At 37.1% G+C, this 18512-nt stretch overlaps 1 long non-coding RNA gene across 1 annotated transcript; it reads right to left on the bottom strand.

Annotated features, from left to right (window-relative positions):
• Positions 1-9086: 9086 nt before the first annotated feature.
• LOC121348330 lies at positions 9087-18427 on the bottom strand. The gene is made up of 3 exons (XR_005954365.1): positions 18293-18427; positions 17907-17994; positions 9087-9514 (listed from the first exon to the last, which is right to left on the bottom strand). It is a non-coding gene; the product is annotated as an uncharacterized LOC121348330 (long non-coding RNA).
• Between the last annotated feature and the right edge of the window lie 85 nt (positions 18428-18512).

Below are 18512 nucleotides of genomic sequence, written 5' to 3'. Positions count from 1 at the left end.
TTTCTTACCTGGTCATTTAAAGTATGATAATGTTTTTGAAAATTTCATGTTTGAACACCTTAGGTCTAAACCAGGTTGACATCTTAACAAATGGAAAGGAAATTGGTATAAAGCATTGCTAAAGGCATCACCTTGTTCTGGAGTATTTTCCAGAACAACCTAATATGACTCATAAAACACATTTGTTGTATTAATTTACTATAATAATACTATAATGACTGTACAAATAATAGAACTACATTAATGACAGAGAACCTGGAAAAAGCTTTTAGAAGTGACATCATCCCATCATTCAAGAGGAAATAAATATACTAATTTTAGGTTAACACGTAAGTCATTGTTGCCCCAAACACTCTTCTGTAAAGCAGACTATTTAAAAGAAACCCTCAGGGCCTCGGTGTGTTCAGGGCAGCAATATATTCTTAGAGTAAGCTTAAAATGATCTAAAGTTCTAGAATGAATCAATGGGAATAAAACCCAATTACGTGTTTATTAGAAAGAATTACATTGACCAAGTAATGGCAATTCCCAACCAATCAGCTAATGAGTGATGATGCTACATTTTATTTTTTTACAGGTGCTTTATGTAGGCCATGTCCAAAGCCATCAGAGTGTCTGGCAAAAGCAATATAGGGTAATAAGCAGAGTTCGTTACAGTTCTAAATATATCACATTCTAAACATTCTGAGTGAAAACATGCCCCAACAGTTTAAAGCAACCATTTAAAAAACCAATGTATTTACAGCAATGTCATTACACCAACATCTGTTAAATGTATGCAGGTCTGCCATCTTATGGAGCCTGAATGGTACTGCCAAATCACAGAATGTGCAGCTACATGTTCATGTTGGGTGAATAGTTTGATTTTTTCCTTTACAGGTAATGCGTGTTTTCTTCTAAAACTTGCACTATTTGGATGCACTCTTTCTATTTGATTTGTATATTTGTGGAATTTATGTGTGCATACAAGTGTATACTTGTAAACACAATCAAATAAAGGTGTTACACTGCAAGTTTAAGCGTATAAAAGCTGGGAAGAGTTGAAGTTGGTTGTTCACATTATATGACAGCCTGGACCAACATAATCATAATCAGTTTTTTGGGGGAGCTCTGTTGGATCTGTGTGATTGAGCATTCAGGTTAGATGGTGCTGTTTAGTGAGTGGTTATTCAGAATTTTACTTTAGCATCTTTCTTTGGAGTGTGACTGTGCTGTATTTGCTGCAAGCTAGTCAAGGCCTGTTCTAAAATGAAATTATTAACTTCTCCATGGGCTTTTCTACAGCTGTTATTATTAGAGTATAATATGAACAGTTTTGAATTAAGTTTGTACAGGCCAAAGCAGACAATCATCATGGTAATATTCAGCCCAAGTGATTAAATTTTGGCACAGCTATTAAAGTTGCTAAAATGATGCTTGTTTGTTTGTTTTATTTGCTATTTTTATAAAAGCTGGTGTCAGATAAACTTGCTAAGTGACTTTTGGGTCAGCCAAAAACAAATGCACAAGAACACAAGAACGTTATAATTAGTACATCAAGTATTATTATACATTATTTTCTCTTTAACTGGTGCAAATTTATTTTTTAGGTGAAAATGATTCTTCAGGAAGACTTTATTACTTTGCTTTTGAAAAGTTTGAGGTGAGTTAGGAAAGTGGTTGATCTGAGTGGTTGCAATACAGTCAGATACTGTGGTGGAACACTTAAGAAAATTGTCCAACATTCAGTGAAGTTTTGCAGAGTTTTACCATTTGCTGGAAAATCCAGTAGTGCCTGGAATCTAAACACGTAGGAGGATGCCTGATTAGAAAATTGTCCAACATTCAGTGAAGTTTTGCAGAGTTTTACCATTTGCTGGAAAATCCAGTAGTGCCTAAACACGTAGGAGGATGCCTGATTTTTCCCAGTTGTACCTGTATTAGAAAATACTCTACATCATACTTTTTCCATTTAGTGTCATTTGCCAATATTCATATCTGTGCTGATACTCTTGATCAAAAAAGACACTAAGCACAAACTGCCATTTAGATTACTGTCAACTGAATTCAATGATGTGAAGCACTGCTTACCACCACAAAGAAGTCTTAGCATAATTGGTTTTCACTATTTGAATCAGTTTGTTATCATAAATCAATTTTTATTTGTCTTTCAGCTAAAGGTTTTACAGTTTCAGACAGATATTAGGTAAGCTTGGAATTTTTTTTAGGAAGTTGTCTTGTGTCTCAAAGGTCATGCCACATGTTATTGTCTTAGACAGTACAAAATAAGACACCTTTTGTTTTCTGTCAACAAGAAGTTAACCTGTAAATCTGTAAACCACATATGACATATGATAGCAGCAATTTTTTCTCTGTCCAAAATTTACATTATTTTGAAGTGGATAGTTTTGAAGGTGGATACAGACATTCAAACCCCCCCCATTGCCCTATACATGCTGCTGCCAGATGCAGATACCAGAGGAGTATTTCATACAAAGTAATTCTCGAGGTGTGGTCAGGCAGGTGCATCCTCAGCATGACAGCCCAGTGAGCATGGTTTGCTAAGTTCATTGTTGGCATGTGCATTACAATGCAAATAATCTCCTGCTACTATAGGTAACCACATATTTTTATCAAAGACTTTAGGAATGACAGCAAATTGGCATTAAGGGTATGATTTTTATGTGAGTGGCACTCATCTGACAAATTCCTAACAACTGCAATATTAACTCCTTTGTAGCTGCATTATACAACCCTCAATATTATATAAAATAGTTTTAGGCCATCCTCCATTGAATTTGCCTCTCACCAAGTTAGGGTATATAGTTTCTAAGATTTGTCTTTGACTATTTTCAATGACTATCCAAATTTGATTAACCTGCAATATTCTAGTTAGTTGAAATAGAATACAAGATAAAGCACATCTGGCTTCTTGTGGTATGATTTCAGAGGTTAGTAATGGGCACCACAGTGATAAATTAGTGTGTCACTAAAGGTGCCAGGTACCTTGCCAGTCTTGTATGGAAGTTTGTAAAGCTGTTGGTAGCCAACTTGCAGTTCTGGCTACCACAGCTTTCAATTCTTACAATATTGAGAATTTATTTGCTATAATTTTTGTATTAAATGAACTCAGTGTTTGTGGTCCTACACCAATTCCACCCAGCAAAGTTTGCATGGTATCTCTTTTATTTTTGTATCCTGTTAGCGTGTGTTTTTTGTAGCCATCATAGAGGAAGGTGCTGTATTCAGCACAAGTCTTGTTCCATGTACCAGCTGGCTAAGTTCAGATGTATGTTCGTCTCATTAATTTTGGAGCCATAATCATGGGCTCTCATCCATCATAAAGTTGCATTAAGTAAAGGAGTGCCTTTGTTAAGAGGTTGTTTTGGTTGTTGAATAAGCAATTCTAGTTGCATATAAGATACACAATCAGGAACAAGTGGTATCTTAATTGTGTCCATTTGCATTGACTTCCTGTTGATTATTAGCAGTGTTTATAGAAAAATTGCTGAATATTATCACATTGTTCTCATTGTTTACAATTTGAGTGTAATTCTTAGGAGCCCTTAAAGTATGATTGGTTGTCTTATGTGTCTATAGTACCCACTTAATTTTATTGATAAAATAATTTGCAGTTTCCCATTCAGTATTTCCTACAGCTAAAGTCAGTTAATTTTAAGCTTTAGGATTAGTGTAACATTATCACCTACTATCAGTTCTTGACCCAGAGCTAATCTGTGAGAATGTATTTCCAGCCTTCAGGAAGGACCAATATAATCTACTTGCTGAGTTTCTCAGAGTAGTGTACCTTCCTTGAGATTGGCAGCCTGTTGCTCTTTTGAAAGGTACTGTCTCATTAAAAAACAAAACAAAACAACAAACCCAAAACCAACAAAAACCCCCACCAAAACCCAAGAAGGTATATATTTACTATATGTATCACCAGCACCAGGACACAGGCAATCCTCTCCTTGCATCCTGTTGAAATAAGTCATAACTCCCTATGTGTCTTAGCCATTCTGGTACCACTTACTAGCCTTTCTCAGAAGGTGTTTGAATGTTTTAGATCTCTATTAATACAGATTCTGTGTCCTCCCATCCATCGTGTACCTAAAACTGCAACTTCTTGACTTAGTCCCTGCTATGTAAAGTCAAAATATTTAATTCCACACTAATATTTAATTCCAGAAAGTGCTTGATGGAACACTAATATTTAATTCCAGTGAATGCTGGATGATAGCATTCATACTTTGGTGAACCATTTTCTCATGTACTCCAGTTAGAGTATGATCTGTGTGCTGTAAAATTGTTACTTTGGTGGGAGGATTATTGATTCCAGCTCTTTAGCTAACACAGCACAGACAAAGATGGGGCCACTGTTAAAATATTGGGGTATGTGATAAAAGGTACATTGCCTTCCACCCCGAGTGATTGCAAACTGTGGTTTCTCTTGCTCTTGTATCAGGATCATAAAGACCTTTCTTGTGTAGCTGACACACCCACCCCCAGAAGAGCATTTACTGTGCTGGAAACCAGGGGCTGTTAAAGAACCAGCTGCTTTTTGAGAAGCCCTACAGTCAACAGTTGTGTGCCGTATCCTGTCTGGTTCATTAAAACTGGGCTGTTACACAGTGAGCTTTTTCTATAGTACTCTGTTGCTCCAACAGTTTGACTTAATTCTTTCACAGGTTTTATGGCAGGGGGTTATGGCTCTGAGCCTTCTTTCATTGTGGTACTGGTTTGATCAGTCCCAGCATGTGATTGACTTCCTGGATGTAAACTTTGTTATCCATCCTAGCATCCATGACAACAAAACAGACTGATACAGAGTGGGGGCTCTCAGGATTAATCCATTGGATTGGGGCAGGCGTTTACTGCTAATGGAAGCATCAAACTTCTGTCCCCAGTCTGATGTGCTGGATGTGCAGGATGGTGTGGACATGCTTCCACACCATCTGCCACACCAGTGGCACCATTATGCCACTTCTGTACCTGTGTCCATGCGCCATATACTGAGGTCCTGAGTTTTAACTTGCTTCCCTCATCTCCAGAAGAAGAAGCTGGTTTCATTTCCTCATATGGCTACACTTTACCCATGCCACATTTCTGAACTTGTCTTGGTCCCAGAGTCTTGCAAAAGGTGGCTCTTGGCTAGGTTTCTACAGTGAGGGCCATGATGGTGCAGAGGCAAGAGTGCTAACCTGGACAGCAGCAAAACTCTGCCCATCAGCTGGTGGAGGAGCTTCCATGGACAGCAGCAAAACTCTGCCCATCAGCTGGTGGAGGAGCTTCCAGGTTGCAGAGAAACTGCTCTGTGCCAAAGCAGAATGGAGATACAGGAAGACTTCACACTATGAATGGTTAGTGACTGCATGGAACGACTTCTGCAGTGGTGATTGTTCCACAGCTTTTGTATCTTCTACTTGTGGCCTTCTTTGCAATTAAAAGAGTGTTAAAAAAGACAAAATAATGTTGTTAATTAATGGGATTATCAATCTTGTCTGAATCAGAGATCACTTTAGTGCTTAAACCCTTGCTGTGTCTCTCTAATTAAAGTGGTCAGAATCTGGCCCAAATACAAGTGAAAGCAGAAGGTGGATCAAGTTTTTGTTCAGAGCTGCATTAAAAAAAAAAAAAAAAAACACTAACTGTAGAGATTAAAACATAGTTGAGTTACTACGTTGAGAAAAAAATCTATAAATTGGTGTCATTATTTATGTGCCTTATTCCTAAAATGGTAGTTACTGATAAAGCAAAATGGCAAAAAAAAAAATTAACTGGAATTGGCATCCACTCTGCTTTCTTCAGCTCCAAAACAGCAGGGAGATCATAGGAAGCTCAGAGGTTGCTATGTAGAAAATACTGTTCTGCATCAGACTGGAGATCAGACTGGGTCAGTATCTTTCTACATCTATGGCAAGATGAGGACCTTGAATGAATTACTTGCTGCTGGTAAGAGGAATCAGTTCATCCCCATGAAGGACTGTACTCTAACAGTAAAAGATTTTCTTAACTTTGAAGCATGACTTGTTAAAAGGCTTCCAGAATTACTGTGAACAATCACAGCTCCAAGTACTTTGGTATTCATGTACATTTTAGAATTTATTCAGTTCTTGACCTTGGTGGATTTCTGTAGCAATATGTTTCACCATGCAATTACTTATTGATTTGGCAAACAGTAATCAAGCACATTCTTTCTTCTACAAAAATGATGCAAGATTTTATTACCATTACAAAAGAGGAAACATTTCAGCTCTCTTGTTTTGTCTGAGAAACTGGCATACAGCAAACTGCCTTCAGCTGGCTGTATCTTTTAGATCAGATTGTCTTAAAATGTCATATTGGGATTCTGGTGTTAATTTGCAATGTCAACATATCTTAGGATGGGTCTACCTTAGTGTTTTAATGAAACATAATGTTTTCTGGGTTTTTTAATAATTCAAACCAGTTTCATCTAGTTATTTTCAGCTTCCATAATTGTGTGTATTTTTTTTACCTTCATGCATAAATCAATGACTATCATTTAATATAACATTTGGTTTACTTCTGTTTAACAATAAAAGCCTGTACAGATGGCTGCAAAACAGAACCCTCAGACACAGTTGGATTTGTACATTTGTGCTGATTTATTGCTTAAGGGAACTCACTTCAACATGCTGTACTGCCAGATCCATCCCTGCAGTAATTCTGTTGGCTTCAGTGGATGGCCACATGGGATCACCTGTGCTATCTGGCTAAGCTAAGAGATTTTGTACAATTCCAAAGAGATCTGCTTGACAATATGAAAAAACTAAGTCTGAAGAGCATGCAAACTGTGTTGGGCTTTGGACAGTTTAACTGTTTTGTTCAAAGTAGGGGCCATGGGAGCCACTTTCCATTCAGAGACCACAACAAAAAATTACAGCTTTGATTTACATAATTGGTAGTAGAAAATATTGTGCTCACCCTGGGTACTGTGTAGGTGCAGGCAATAGGAGGGTCAAAGATTCAGCTGATTTTCTGAGGATTTAGAAATCATTTCAGAACTGCAGAAGTCACTGGGAACTTGCTCTAATCCTGTCTGTGTGACATCAGAAATGCTGGGAGGAAGATTTTTAGAATGCAGCTGCCTACAAAAACTCTGAGAACTACAGGCAAATAAATTCTTCCTATTCATGTGAATTTCTTTGTGCTCCATAAATCAAGTTGTCTGTTATTTCTAAAATCAAGGATCATATCACATTTCATCAATTTTTTTTCCTAATGGAAAAACCCTTAAAGATGTAGAATTCTGAGCAACTCTGGGGGCTAAAAGGAATTGACACTTCTAGAGAATATAATATTCCACAAGATTGCAACATAAGAACAGGCCAACAACTTGTTTGGCTTTGTTTGGTATTGCTTATAGAGGGCAGGCAAGACACACAGAATTGCAAGTCCTGAAGCTAACTTGTTTTTATGGAGTTGTGCACCTTAACTGAATATATGCAAAGTATGAAAATAATTAGTTGTGAATTTTTGATCATCCATTAAACTGGGATAGTGATTACAATAAAGTAAAATTACTTGTGCTCACTTGTAAGTTGGCTTGCTTTTCTGTGGGAAACAATATTCTTTCAAAATAATCCAAAATGGTAAGCACTTTTATGGTGCAAGACACATAAAACAGAATAATCAGCTACAAAAATGCTATCCAGAGCTAAAACGTACTTCCACACTGAGAGGTGATCATAGTTTGTAGGAAACAACTGTGCTTGTAAACAGTGTTAGCACTGTAACAAACAACCAAGAAAGAATCACCTCATGACTTCAGCTGAATCCTTAGGGTCATGCAGCTCAGTTGGGCTGGAGCTGACCCAAAGATGGGACGCTTCTCAACCCTACTCCTCCTAATTGTAATGTTTCCCATTTTCTTTTGCAAGTAATACTTGATAGTGCAAATACCTCCCTGGTGGTGTCACCTATGACATTTTGGCCTTTTCATTCTTCCCATACTTTCCTCCAGAACCTGGCCAGGACTGTTGCTGTTGATGTTTCAATGCTATCTCCCCAGTTGCCTGTGGGAGAGTTTGTTGGGTCAGATATCCAAAGCGGATCCGTGCATGTGTATCGTATTCACCTGACCTGAAAGGCCTCCCACAATCCTGCCTGCTGGGGATCGTTTCCACATGAAGGCGCCTGCAGCTGGCCTGAAGCCCAGCTGGGTTTGAGCTGCTCCTGAGGGGAAGCAATGTGGTGTGACTGCAGCATGCTGTCTGTCGCTCCTGGATCGGGGAACACGGTGAGGAAGAACTTCAGCTGTATTTTCACAGAGGCCACTTTGGTTTGACAGAATTTATGATCTCTGGCTCTGCAGGAAGGTGCATGCTTTGTTCCCAAGCCAGGCACAGTCTTGCAAGAGATGTTTGTACAGTCATGGGCTTCAGCTAATACCTATGCTGGAGGCAGGGTGGTTGGTTTTACATTTGTGACATAGAAAATCTGCAGTGAAGATCAACTAATCATAGATAATTGAGAATTGGCTCAATGGGTGTTACAATCCTGCTCTCAGTTCTGATCTAGCACAGGCTGTTTTTTGCTGCTGTCCAGGCACCACTGTCAGCATGAGGTATTCCTGCTTCCCTGCTCCTGTTCCCTCTTCTGCCTGTGGCATGCCAGCCATGCACTTGTGCTAGCAACTGAATGTGCTAGTGATTATCACAATCAATAATTCTTTTTTAACTCCAGTCAGTTCCAGTCAGTGCTGGCAACTTTTTAATGAACCTTAGTTAGGAAGCACTGCAAGCAATTTTGTTGGCACAGCTGAGGGGCACAGGGATATTAAGAAGGTTTTAAGCTACTACTGACATTTTTTATCATGAAACAGTAGCCACAGTTCAGCTGTATTTCTGTGATTTCATTAATTCTATTAACTATACCATTGTAAATTAGGAGTAATCTCAAATAAAACAATGCTTTCACGATCACCAAACATGTTTTGAGAAGGTGAAATAATTTAAAAAAAAATTATGGCAGTTAGTTGGAGATTTGAGAGAAGATTTTTCTCCCTTGCAAATAAAATAATTTAGGAATGCCATCAATACATAAAATTATTTTATTTCAGCAGATGAAAACAGGATTATCTTCCGTTTAGTACTGAACCACAGCTTAGAAAACTGCAGGGTTAAAGAATTAAAAATCACACACAGCACTCTCTGAAAACTCGATTGCTTCACTGAGCCACGTACCACTGAGCACTTCATGGCTTGCTGGGAATGAGAAGCAACAGAGCCTCGGATTTGCCAGCCATCTTTGTCATTGACTTCAGCGAAGGAAAGGCTACAAATAAAGTTGCTGCAGGGGCCCTCTGTCCCAGAGCCGGGTGTGGCGGGGCCAGACAGTGCAGAGAAATAAATGACTTGTCCTTGGAGCTGCCTCTGTCACACCACCCTGCTTGGCAGGGGGGAAATGGACAGGGCGGAGGGAGGCTCAGAAATCCCTTGTAGGAGTGCCATCTGATGGGTCTAGCTGCGCTTTCTGTTGAGAGGGTGAGAATCCTTGTGTGCAGAAAACATAACTGCACAAAGGAAACAAATCCAAACAAAGGTAATAAATGCAGAGCAGGCACTTTGACAAGGAGCAAACAGATTCCCTTTTGACAAGCAAAGGAACTGATGACTGTCAAGCTCTTTCCTTGACAAGAAAAAAAGATTCCAGAATCTGCTGCTGGAGAAATCTCCCACCCCATCTGACTATCAAAACACAGCTGGCAACCCCAGGGAAGATCCCTGAACAACAGGGAAGAACAACACATGAAAATACTCTATTTCTTTTGGCTTGAGAAGAACAAATTCTGTCAGCAGAAAACTCTGTTTGGCTACAGCTATTAATTAACATTATTAGCATTTTCTAACTCTGGCCTTTCTTACTGCTTTCCTCTCTTTCCTCCTTAGCCTCTTCAAGCACCTCTCCTCACCTTATCTATGTTTCTGACAACTCACTAACTCACTGTGCTGATTATCTGAATCTTCTGCTCTCTGGGTTTGTCTGTGACTGCTAGTCCTAGTGATTTACCTTTTTGAAATAGTTATTTACTGAATAGCAATAGAAAACAATTACTTCCAGCAGCCAAAGAAAAACCCTGATCTTAGCATTTTAAAATAGGATACTTTACAGACAAAGTCTTAAAGTGTTCAGGGCTCATATTTCTACAGTGGTACTCTAGTACAGGGCCTCCATTAATGATTATGGCTGTTCAAGAATTTCTATAATGTCAACATTGGAGTCTCTTTCCTTTCTAGTATAGTGTTCCTGATTTTTTGCTAACAAATAAGGGATACCAACCCACAAACTGAAGGTGCAGTGTCTATAAATGAACTTGGATGAACCTAGCAGAGCCTGCTTTATGTAGCTCTTCCTAATGAAGGCTGCTGTGACAGTGTTTAGAGATTCCACAGTTCATATGAGGCTACTGTGCTTCTGCCAAGGGCCGTAACATAGTTTGGGGTGGAGTGCAGCTTCCCCTTTCAGTGTGAAGGTGCCAGAAGTTTTTGATTTAAGCATATGGTGTACTTTCTTCATTAAAACAGCAATGTGCTTAGCTCAGAAGTACTTAATTCTAAAACTCACTGATACCCTTTTGATAGCAGAGTTGGTAGAATGCCATTTAAGTGTTACTGGGATTTTAGGACTCTGAGCAGCCCTAAATATGGGGAATCAATGGTTGTGATTCCTAGGAAATACAGCTGCAGCATTATATTGCTTTCAGCAATATAAACAAGATTCTCTACCATGATTAGCTATACTTTAATGAAGTTGTTCTGGATATACTGATGAACACTAACAATAATTTCTTAATAATTAATTAATTGTGCAAATTGTTATCTGAATTCCTATTTACTTATATATTGATTTTTTGTATTGTTTTATATATATATATATGATTTCTAGTTCATAATGGTTACCTGGTTGCTAGGCTAAATTATAGAAAGAAGAGCTCATATCTAATGTGGATAATAATGAAAAGAATAGACAAGAATTGTTTATCAAAGCAAAGTGTATGAAATAAGAAACTGTCATTGAAGCATCTTGGAAGTTGTCCATATTTACATGACACTTCATATACATAAAGTGAAGTCATGAAAATAGGTGAGAAATACTTTGTCCAAAAAAAACTCATATATTCACATGGGTAGAAAGTATTTCAGATAATGGCTGCAGCTGAGAAAATGAACTCAGGGTTCATGAAAGCCCAACAGCTCTGAACAAAATTTATGATCTGAGAGAAAGTAATGAAGAATCTGTGGGGAATTAAAGAAGAATGTAACATTTAATAAGGGAAGAAGGAGTATTTGGGATAGACAGTGAGATAAATGATTGGTGTACAATACTGAGTGTCTGGAAAAAGAAAAGGAACAATGTATGCCTGGCCATTTGTGAGCAGATGGTCATGTGTGGTCATGATCATCTGGAGTTTGGGTACCAAAAAGGCAATAAATATGTATGGGAGACAGATCTGTGCTATGAGCTCTTTGAAAGAGGGTTGTTGTCTGGTTTTGTGCATGTCTGGGTGTGGAATAGTGGTTGTGAAGAGAGAATTCTAGAGAGAGAATTCATAAAGGATCATAGCATGAGTCAGCTTGGAAGAGCCTTCAGAATATCTTCTAGTCCAACCTCCTGCTCACATGGGAATGAAGATGGTTGCAAACATTATGATAAAGTTGGGCATATTCATGTTTGTGGTACAGACTAACAGATTTTTGAAGTAATCAATTTTCTTGGGAATTTGTAAATTTCAAACTGCTCCCCTCCTGTATGTGTGTATAAAATAAACTACAGAATATAAAATTATATCTATATTTTCACTTTTACCCTGATGCAGGTGTATGGGCATTCAAATTATTTTGTCTTAGGCTATTCTTATTCTTGCACTAAGAACCAGGTATGAATTGCCATCATCCTTACTTTTCCTCCTAATACATTTAATGAATGTACAACAAGGTTCCAGCCTTCTGAGCCAAAAGAACTGCTTTTATGCAATTTAATGGGTGTAGCAAAACACTAAGGGACAGGTAAGGTGAAAAAGAAGTGCATGAAAAAAGCACAGACATACCTTTGAGGACATACCTATGGTTCTTTGAGGAAGAACCATAAAAATAATGTTCTTTCTTCTCTATGTGAAAATTAAATTTCCAGTTGCTGTTATAGAGCTTACCTATGCATTCTCTTTTCAAAGTTGTGCAGCATACTGATGCTTTTAGGGTCAAAAGGAACAGCACATCAGCACAGTCTGTATGATAGGACTTTCACTGCCAGTAAGATAGAGGATTAAACTTTAATAAATATATAATTGATTAGTCCCAGTTAATACAGTATTATGACTTAGTGATGGCATCCATAATTTAGGTATATTAGGTTGGGTTTTTTATAGGCTTAATAATCTTCAGTGTGCTGAAAGGAGTGTAATAGTTGAAGACAGCAGGATTTCAGGTCATTATATTGTAGATTTTTTTAAACTGTATTTATCAACTAGCTTCAATGCCTGTCATATCAGTTGTCTAGTGACAGCAATCAACATTCTGGCAGAGAGGTGACATTGCCTACAACTCAAGCATTATACAAGTTGTCTGGTAATAAACTTTTCAATACCAACAATGGATATCCATGTGATATTATTTACAAATTGCAATTATCTAGAAAACTGAGGAAAGTTAATGGTCTGATTGGCAGCTGAAATAATGTAATTTTTGCAGCATCAATGGAGATTGGAGAAAGGAAAATCTGTAGGCATCTCAGCTCAGTTGTTGGCAAAACATGGGGATGAGGAAGATTTCTGGCAAGGATGAAGACTTTAAAAAATGCAGTTGTACAGTGAAAAATGTGGGCTGCTAATGCCACTACAGCTCAGGTACTTGTGCAAGTGACAACAAAAGCTTTTTTATTTATTTACTAGGCACAAACTGATGCTATTTGAGACTAATTTATATAGGTAGTGAAGATGGGGAGGAAACTTGTTGTGTTTAAAATAAAAACAGAACAGTCCTCTCTCCTTTCCCACCTGGCTGAAAAATCCAAATGAAATGGAAGAATAAACAAAACTGTTTTGACAAAGTTCTACAGAACTTTTTTAATACTATAAGAACAAATATTGATAAACTAGACATAGTAATTGAGGTAATAAGTCAGAGGCTTAAACATGACAGAGATCTGGAATTTATCTAACACAGATACAAAAAATGCCAGGAATTTACATTCCAGGTATGAAAGAGGGATGAGTAACTACCTTCACAGTCAGAGAAAAACAAGGAAAAGCTCTGTACAGAATGGAGAAGGGAAAGGAATGAATCAAGAAAGCTATGGTTTGGAGTCTTGGAGGTGCAGACTCAAGGTCTTGTAGAAGACAAACAAAAAGACTATTTAGCAATATAGGCAGCAAATTGCAACTAGCACATAAAGAAGGGGAAGCCCTAAAGGTTTTGTTTAATCTAGTTGCATGCCCCAGCCTAATGAGTAATTTTGCAGCTTTCAGAACAGACAAAGATGTAGAAAGGAAAGTCAAAGCCAGAAGAGAATATACACAAAGTGAAAAGAACTGTGGGATGGAAACTAAACTAGGAGAGCTTATTCAAAGGGATGGGGAGCATTACTGACTAGTGAAAAAACTGGGGAATGAAGTTTTATGGCTCGTGGTAGAGATTTTAATCCACCTGTGGTATTGTGGTGGTGCTATATAACAAGCTTACTTTTATTTTATAAACATTTGCTATATTTGCAATTATTCTGTTACTCTACAACAACACATAAAGTTTTGAAATAAAGCTTGAAATTAATGAACAGTATGGAAATGAATGGAAGATGGGATAAAATGCAGTTCAAGTTTACCAAAGGTAGACCATGAGTGTATTTTAATGGCAGCAGAATTTTTATGATGGAAACCTGTTCGATACAATTAATTTTTATCTCAGTAAGGCATTTGACAATGTTGCACTTGTGAGATTATTAGGTGAAATGGGAAATAGCACAAGAAATAAATAAAGAAGTGGCTAAAAGAGGGATGAGAAGAGCTATGTGCTGGAAAGGGGACTATGTGACCAAAGAGGGAGTTCAGTGGGGGCTCCTTATACCAACATCTGGCCAACATTATTTAACAAAGACAATGACACAAAAATAAGGATGTACTAATTAAGCTTGCTGATGGCAAAAGCAGAGGCATTGCTCACAATAAGCCATATCAAAAATTTCAATCCTATAAAACAGGTGATCTATGGAAGTAAAGCTGAATTTAATACAGAAGAGAAGGCAGTGTCCTTAGGGATTAATAACAAGAATTTCTGGTATAATAGGGGGAATTCATATAAGGGAAGCAATTGCTTGGAAATGCCCAATTATAATTATTCATTATGGTCATTATGAGCCTCTAGTATGATTCAGCCAACTGTATGCTAAATGCAGGGCTGTAGAACATTTCCAGTAGAGACTGAGAAGTACCACTGTGTCTTGAATACTGTGTACAATTCTAGTTCAGAATATGAACAGAGAAAAGTGCAAAAAATTCAGTGGACTGAGCATGAAATTTTTTTAATTGCTTAATGGCAGAAAGGCTGAGTGGCATATGATTGCTGCCTGAGCATAGATTACAGGTTAGCACCCTCATGAAGCAGAGAGCTATTTTAAGCCATAGGAAATTGCTGGCCCAGAAACAGATGGATACAAACATAAATGTAATTAAGGAGGAAGTCAGCATTTTCTAAGCATTGGAGCATCATGGTTTTGGACCTGTCTCTCTACAGGAGTTGTGGGTAGAAAAGCCCAACAAATTTGGAATTGGAATATATGAACACACCTGTGTGGTGCAGTTTTCTGCAGAGAAGGCTGAACTCAGTGGCTCAGACCATTCCTTTCAGACATATGTCCACAAAAGGTTAGAGACTAGGGATAAATGGCAAGATCAACTTTATTTTGGGGAAAAGCCTAGTGAGAAATTAGCATGGGTTTTACATAAGAAATCATTAAATTCAGGGAAAGTGCAGAATTGCTAAATGCAATAAAAAATGGAAAATCCTGACTGTTGGTATAGCTTATTTATTTTTAAAATACTGACTATTTAAGCATGCTGTTTCATAGGCTGCATTTTGAAAGGTTCATTAGGAATATGACTCCTCCTCAAATGATGCCAAGGCACCAAAAAACCCACCTCATTACAGTAACTGGAAGCTTCACCTGTGGCTGCACAATGAAGCCACAAAGTCACCTGAAAATTATGCAGTAAGTTGAATGTTTTCTGACAAAATGGCACGTAACACTTGTTTTGATTTGAGAATAAAAGAAGTGCATTTTTCTTACAGGAGGATCTATTCCTGTGGTGTTTTAAAAAGAAAGGTGACAGAACTACAGGCTTCAAAATATAAAAATAGGCAAAAAACAAGGGTGGATGTGGGGTGGGGTTTTTTGTTTGGTTGATTTGGTTTGCATTTTTTTAAGAACTAAAATTCCTCTCTTCTTTTCTTTGCAAAAATAAACTGGATAAAATTGTATGGGTACAGGAAGTTTTAATCATTCTGGATTTCTTAAAATTCTCTAGTCTTCACCCTGAGAAAGCTTGTATAAAATGCTAGTGTGCCATTCTAGCAAACAAAATGCTGTGCTTATGTCTGAAAAATACCTCCTTCCTCTCCTCCTGTGCTTTGTTCACAGAACTGGGAACAATACGGAGACCCTACTTTTTTTGGAATGATATAGAAATGCAGACTTATATTCACAGATGCATACATGAATACATAGCAGAACTTAAAATACTTTACAAGCCTGAGGTTTATGTCTAAACACCTCACAGACCTGTCTAGACTATGGCTTTGATACAGATTTTTCATATTAATTTTGTTGCTGTTTCTGTTTTGTATAATGGAACAGTGTACACATATTTCAAACTTGCCTACAGGATCAGTCTGACCATGGCTTCAATTTGAAGTTCAAGGCCAGCACTACCATGCAGCCTGAAAAAATCAAGTCAAGAGAACTCCTTTAAGTTTTTGAAGTATAGCATCAGAATGCATATCTGAACTGAACCAGTTATCTTTATTGCATGTGTCCATCACATATATACCTGCAACAACTGATCTACCCAGCAAGCTTTTCGTAAGTGAAGATTTCACAGATAGGACTTGGATCAGGAAATAAACCACCAGATTTATTAAAGCATTAGAAAGACAGCCTGACAGCCTTTTTGAAAATATTAGCAATAATGCATCCATCAACTTGTATATGTTTATTTTCTGTTTATTTTTATCTGTTGAAGGAAAAATGTTTGCACCTTTCTCATGTAATTTTATAGCCCTATTTTATTAATAATTTAAACTGCTAAGATTTTATTCAGGCATTGTTTATTGCATTTTAAGAAAGCAGTAGAATTGCATTTTTGTAATGTAATTTTCAAAATCTCTGTATAAAATACTCTAGGAAGCATAAACATACTGACCTGCAAAGCAGGTCCTTTGAGGAGAAAATATGATACATTAAATGTAATAGCAGTATTATACAATATCATCACCTAGAATACTTATTCTATAAGTAATATAACAGATAATTAAAACTGAAGAGAACATTAGTAATTGAAATTTGTTGCTAAATATGCAGCTACTGTGGTTTTGTCTGATAAAGGCTCGATGGTTTGCTTTTATTAGGATAGAACTGAAGAAACTGCTGAGTATTTCTTTACTCTAAACAAAAATAAGTCCTTTGGTCAGGCTTTTTAGTAAATCCTAAGGAAAAGTGTGGCTCAACTGCACTGAGGAAACCAATTTATTTAATACACTGGATACATTGCAGAAAACTGCATTTCATCAGCATGGGCACTGCTCACTCAATAATACAAGGAAATGTCAAAGCAGGAGATTTTACTACAGAGCCCACTTCTACTAATGTTAAATAGTAACTACTTGTGCAATAATCTAAAAGCAACATTCACACAAGTTTAACTTCATTTGTGATAATGGAAGATAACTGCTTTCAATTTTGTGGGAGGATTAAATATGTTTGTTTGGTTGTGGTTTTTCTTTGTCACAGTAACAGATGTATGGCAAGAATAACAATTTGTTAATGTATCCTTCTCTTATCCTTTAGCCATAATATGGATTAACTTTCAGGGACATGGCATAAATCTCTGTTTAGGATTCTTATAAACTCTCTCTTTGGCCATTTGCTTTACTCTCAAAAAGCACATTTTCTGTATTCTCTTTGTTGAGAAACCATTAGCTACCATCATGGTGAGCAGCTCAGAGACAATGTGAAAAATTACATTCAGCAAATAAACTGAATGCTTTTTTATTAAATCTAGTTTATCTTGCACTAGAGCATCAAAAGCTTGAACGGGCTTTGAGTCTGACTCATAAGAGAAGAGAGAAATAATTATTATTCTGTAGATAGATGGTAGTTTTCCCGTTGCTGAAGTATGTAGAATAAACACATTTACAGATTTCAGGAACTATCCAAATATAACTATAAGAAATATTTCCATTAACAGAAGAGTTTTGGCTCAACTTTCTCAGTAGGTCAGTCTCCCAGTGTGAACTGCATGTGTACTGGAGTTTTGCTCCCACTCAAAATCGTGCTCTGAGTTCCAACCTGTTCTCATTTGATTTGCAGTAATGTAATAACCTGTTACCCTCTTTTAAATTTGGTTGATACTGATCATGAGTTCTAAAACTACCTGGAGAAATTATGACAGGCAGACAGAAAGACAACTGCAGGTTGCAAAATTACATACTTTTTCTGTTCTCAAGATAAAGGCTACTAAGTTTATGTGGCAAGGTAATTATTTTTTAATTCTCTGTTCAAAATTGGTAATGTGCTTCTTTTAGATATTTTCCCTATCTTCTGTATGAGTTATAGGTGGATACATATTTCTATATATTGCATACTACATTTTCTACATTCTAATGTTTTACTGCAAAATTTCACAGATGATAACATACCTGAACAAAAACTTGACTTCTGGACTATCAGTGTCCATGATCACTGCTTTGTTTTGAATCCTCTTCTCTGTTCTTTCATACTTATCTCCTGTTGATGAATAGCATTTTATGTAAGGTAGGTAACAAGGCTTAAGAAATAGTTTTAGAGTTTTCTACGGGATGAAGTCATCAACATCTTAAAAAAAGACTGCAAATGCAGTGACCTGTAGAGTTGACAAAGTGTGCAGATAGTGCAAAGATATTCACAGCAATCAACTGGAAATCCGACTGAGAAAGGTCACTGAAGTATTTAAAAGATTAATTATAAAATGACAAAAAATCAGTATGGTAGATGTGAAGTAGTATGTACAAGGAAGCTAATTCTATAGTCTACACACAGTACTTACCTGTTATCTTTTGCCAATCACAAATGGTCTCTTGACAGGTACTGGAGCTCAGGAGAAGACAAAAGCCAAACAGAATGATCAGAAGGCATTGGAAAAGGAGCACAAAACAAACCAGTCATCATAATTCCATATAATCCCTAAACTCACTGTACACCTTAATCATTACATGAAATTCTGGTCATGCATTAGTATTAGTAAGAATTAGAAGAACTAAAGAAAT

The sequence above is a fragment of the Onychostruthus taczanowskii genome, unplaced genomic scaffold (genome assembly GCF_017590055.1).
Source record: "Onychostruthus taczanowskii isolate IOZ18803 unplaced genomic scaffold, ASM1759005v1 scaffold1, whole genome shotgun sequence".
NCBI lineage: Eukaryota > Metazoa > Chordata > Aves > Passeriformes > Passeridae > Onychostruthus > Onychostruthus taczanowskii.
The sequence above is the reverse complement of the archived record's forward strand: the minus strand, read 5'-3'. Positions and strand labels throughout refer to the sequence as shown.